The sequence below is a fragment of the Tribolium madens genome, unplaced genomic scaffold, assembly GCF_015345945.1.
Source record: "Tribolium madens isolate multiple individuals breed KSU strain unplaced genomic scaffold, Tmad_KSU_1.1 Scaffold_96;HRSCAF=242;Tcas5.2_LG5, whole genome shotgun sequence".
Lineage (NCBI taxonomy): Eukaryota > Metazoa > Arthropoda > Insecta > Coleoptera > Tenebrionidae > Tribolium > Tribolium madens.
Genome location: NW_025401068.1, coordinates 16,406,257 through 16,411,446, shown reverse-complemented (window position 1 = coordinate 16,411,446; position 5,190 = coordinate 16,406,257). Strand labels below are relative to the sequence as shown.

The 5,190-nt window shown below is 27.6% G+C and overlaps 1 protein-coding gene across 5 annotated transcripts in view; it reads right to left on the bottom strand.

Moving 5' to 3' along the window:
* LOC123012704 (secretory phospholipase A2 receptor-like) overlaps positions 1-3,398 on the bottom strand; it is a 10,371-nt gene extending 6,973 nt beyond the window's left edge. For 2 of the 5 annotated variants that reach the window (XM_044410784.1, XM_044410789.1), the window contains exon 1: positions 3,261-3,388. The gene's annotated coding sequence lies outside the window, so the exon portion shown is untranslated. Of the gene's footprint in view, positions 1-3,260 lie in introns of all 5 variants that reach the window. The other 3 variants (XM_044410786.1, XM_044410788.1, XM_044410785.1) reach the window with 3 other exon arrangements.
* Between the last annotated feature and the right edge of the window lie 1,792 nt (positions 3,399-5,190).

Genomic DNA, 5,190 nt, shown 5'->3' with positions numbered 1-5,190 from the left:
ATCTCTAAAATTAATAAAATTAACTAATAAATATTAAATAAAATTTTTCAAAAATTAAAAAATTATTGAACAAGCTTCAGAAAGAACACGAATTAAGTGTATAATAAAAATTTATTGAGTTATTTGAAAAAACCTTTTTAACAATTTTTAGCTTTGTTTGAATTTTTTCAAAATCCTTATCTGAAGCAGTATTTTTTGTTGTGTTCGGTAAATCTTCCACTGCAGAATCATCTCATAGTTTAAATCACCGAATTGGTAATCGAGGTTACTTAATACTTTGAATTTGCATAAAATAGTAAACAATTTGATCACCAAGAAATACGAGTATTTGCTAATTTATTAGTTTACATTATGATCCTACTTGTGTAAAATTATCTAATATTTTTCATTTTTTACACTCAGATTACAGATTAAAATTTAATTTCCGAGTATAATAGATGTGTGTAACAGTTGTCATTGTCTACATCACAATGTGAAAAGACCTCAATGTGATGCAACTCTTCTAACCTTGCCCGAAACGACTATCAAAACTTTTTGTTAAAACTTAGTTACCTGCGAGTTATGTAACTTTTGGATTATCATTGCCATGCAAGGTAACCTGGTGTTTTATATTTCAAAAATGGAGATATTTAATCATTGACAAAAAAAATCACAATTAAAATTCTTGAGTTCAAACCTTGGCCATGAGTAAATTTAGCTATAAATAGTGTGATTGCTTAAAACGCGTTTGGTTATTTCAAGTCTAAAGTAAACATTTCCGGTAGATCCACATTTTCTGAAATCAAAACTGCACAAATCATTTATTTAAAATTTAAATTTCAGGTTTTAATTCTAAAGAAGCTGTTTTGTTTTATTTACACACTTTAAATAATTTTTTGAAACTATTTTTGACTAGTAAAAGTCAAAAATTGCAGAAAACAAAATTTGGTTTTGATGAATAGAAAAGTCAATAAAAAATCATATAGATTACAGGTAAGTATTAATTAATCAAAAATGAATAAAAATCAAACAATTAAGAAATAAAGTCAATCAAGAAGTAATGATAATTGAAGTCATTATTCACTTCGTTGCATCATTGTTCATAAGATAATGAAATTTGATCAAATTTATTGGTTTATTATGACTAACTACTGAAAATATGCAATAGACAATTTTATTATTCTATTGTTTAACAATATTTATTGCATCTGTCGTAGCCCTGAACGTTAATATTGACATACTAGACAGTAAAATATTGTCTTACTGATCGGTTTGCGTGTTTTCCATACTTGGTCTAATCGTTGTGCATAATTTAGTTTTATTGCTAATAAGAATCTGACATTTTACTTACTTCAATGAGTGATACAAAATGAGTTTTTTTCAAAAAACTGAAAACTTTTTTAGTACACCCTGTTGATGCATGTTTCATCGTAATGCATGACTAACAATCCACGATTTCTGTAACAGCAGGTGCGCTAATTAGCATAAAATATTAAATTGGCCATTATTCATATCCAATTATTTTTACTACAATCTTCTTATCCACCAACAGATCTTATCCAAGAACATGTAAATACTTGCAATAAAAATTGTCACGGTTGTAGCGACCCATTTAACATAATGCTTTTAGCTTATTATTTACCTCGATTTAAATCATTTGTGGATAAAACGGCCTTGAACTAATTCAATCATGTCTGGATTATGTTATAAGCTGTAATCAAGCTTCAACTGTTGGAATTTCTGACTTTTAATATTTGTTGTGATGAAAATCAGTTACGTTAACACGAGAGTGGGATGTTTTTCGATTTTATCAATGAAACTATGAAGTCACTGAAACAAATACGCTTGTTTGAAGAGCTATCGTGTTACGCTAACACATTTTACATAATCCGAATTTTTGCTTATTATTCCTAAAAAATACAAAACCCGCTTACATTAATAATAATTTTTGTATTTTTTGGAAACCACATGATTAGCCTCCTTCACCTACTATTAAATTCGCATTTGCCTTTTGCTAGAAAACCTCTTGAAGGTGCCCCAGAGCAAATTGTGCGTGAAAAGTCTATGAATGATCTTGCGGAAGTACAAACCTGATTATTACCGACTGACACGCCTTCCTAACTAAGAAATTCAACAGACATCTCGTTATGTTTACATGCAAGAACTACGAGATCTGATGATCAGAGTGCAAAACAAGCAATGGACATTCGATGTCTGTAAATGTTTCGATTTCTGCGAAGAATCACAATTAGAATGTTGTCTTGTTAATGCGGAAAATGTCTCGGCGTAAAAAGTTGTGATTTACGGCGAAATCTTGATTTAGTAGAGGAAAAATGCTCGGAATGTAATTTTTTTACGAATAAAGTTGGAAATTTATACACAAAGAGCGAATCCAAAGCTTTGTTTTTGCATAATAGTGTTCGATGGAAAGCAATGTTATTAATAAAATGTAATATTATTTTTGAAAACTTGTCACCAAAATAAAAAACTTTTGTTTTGATTTWTTTTTATAATTTAGTACTTGATTCACATATACATATTACCTACAATTATTAAATTGGCAACAACAAAAAATAATGCAAAAACAGGATTTTTTTAATTTCTTATTTTCAATTACATTTTTCAAAAATTTATGGATTTTCATAACATTTTACAAGAATAAACAAAACAAATAAATTAGCAACCAGACACAAAAATAAGAGTTAATAAAGATAAGCAATCATTCGTTTTCGATAAACATAATCAAATAACTATTCGTTAACGAACTTTTAGTTTCACACAATATTTCATTGAACTTCTCAAGTTTTGTTTCTAGGTAAACCACATCTTACCATTCCTCGGCCCAACAAAGATTAACATATTGGGCAAAAAAGGATTAATTAAAATTACTCAAATAATTCAAACAGTCATTGGAAAAATTTTAAATCCATATACAAAAATTCTTCTAAAAATACGTTCACTTTGTTAATTTGAATTGCAAATAACGCATTCTTGGTTTTATTTACTACATTGTGTAATCATAGGTTAAAGATTCACATCACGTGACAAAAAACTTAGTAGTCCCGCCAAAATATTGACCTCTCACTATAAAACTTAATTATTTGTTTAAAAATAATGTCCCAAGTCTATTAAGGCACGAGACGCGTACATTTATTTTCATTGAGCAATTTTGATATAGCACAATCACCAATAATGTGAATAGCCTTGTCTAGAAATTAAAATAGCACTAGAAAAATCGTGCAAATCGTCAGAATAGTTTAATTTTCGAAAAAAATTGTTACCGATTTTGATTTTTTGTCTTAAAATCACTAAATCAAAATTCACACGGTTCACAACACAACAGCACTTTTTCTCAACTCGCGATACATCCGTCAGTTGCCCTCACTTGCCGGTGACTGACAACAATATCTTCTCGACTCTGTTCGAGGCTATATTTTAATTAACAATTAGGATTGTTAAATGGATATTATCATAATATTTGAAAATGATAATAAGGCATTGCAATTTAGAAAACTTGAGGTGTTGCCACATACCTTGAAAACACTATAAAGGTCAGTGATAGACTGTTTAACTTTGAATACTTTGATATTCGAGTAAATGTAATCAAATAACAATTTTAATAAAAATAATTACTGACAATAAAGATATGTGCAACGAAGATTGTAAGTCATTTTTATTACTAGAATTTGTTTAATTGCAATAAAAAAATCTTTTCAGTTTCTGATAACATTATTTGATGAAGTTTTTTAAATTAATTGTTATTATTCTTATTTTTTAGGCATTTTAGAATTTGTTAAATTAAACAATTGATAATTTTTTTTAGAAAACAAGATTTTTATAGCAACTGGAAAATAAGATCGTTGATAGTTTTAATTTTTTTTTAGCTTTGACATTGTGTGCAATTAATAATTTTATGATGATTTTACCACTTAATAGCCTGATTTTTGTCCGTTAAGAAATAAAGGAAATCATCACGCATTTCTGTTAAATTCCGGCGCGGGCATTACTGCATTCATGTACTGTTCTAGTTTTCACATTCAAATCATAATTCAAATGCTAAACTATCTATTAGAATTCGCGCAATTACGGTCTGAACGGCTTAATTATATGCAGATAAGACATTAACATATAAAAGGTAATCATACGTTGCCAAAAGAAAACTATTAGATGTGAAGTCACTTAAAAATCCAGCGTTGCTAATACCATTCTTACTTTTTGTTCTGAAGCGGAAATAATTAGACATGTAATCGAAGAAAATAGTGATAGAGTTGGATGCTTCAGTTTGCTTATTACGTTGATAAAATTACAAGGTTATAAGTATGAATAGTTTTTTTTATACTATGTTCGTGTATTTGCTGTGTTACTGAATTTATTTAAATAATCCTAATTACTAATTTAAAACTAATCATTAGTTGATTTTGAAAATTGTAAAAATTTATAGAAATTTAGAATGTTTTTAAGTATACTTGCGCCACCTATGGAGCAAAAATCATCTTTTAAATCGTGCTTAATAGAGTTCTGTTTTTGTAAGTATAAATATTCGAATTTTAGAGACGTAATTAAATGTATAATTTTTTGCCAAATATATTTTTTTATCTTGTGGTAAAAATTTATTGCTTGTGTTTTCCTACATTTTTCAACATTTTTTTATTCTGCAATAAATACAAAAGCCAAAATATTACTACATAAAAACATTAATAATAAAATAAGTAAATCACATTTTTTAGTTTTCCAAATTTACATTTTTTAATGATTTAACTTTATGGTAAAGCTTTCTATCTGCCTTTATCTTTGTGCTGTATATTTGGTTGCCTATACTAACACTTAGTATTCTAAAGTTGGTAAAACATTGACTAAGACATGGAGAAATAAATAATACTCTATTCATTTCTCTATGCTTTACACTTTAGACTCAAAACCGAAAAAAAAAACATTTTTTTTAATTTACAAAAGTAATGAACAAAAACACGATTAACCCGTCACACCAAACTTTTATTTAAAACACAAAGTGGTCATCCTCAGGTGAGAATAAAACCAGAAGAGGAAACAAGGAAGCTGTATCATAAATTCTAAGTGTTATTTGTGGCTTTTATTAGCAAATTTTTTCTAGCTTTACTAAATAATTATAAAAAAAAAACATATACAAGATTATCAGTATCATTAAATAGACATAAAAAAATGTCAAATGGCAAAAAATAAATGTCAAAATTT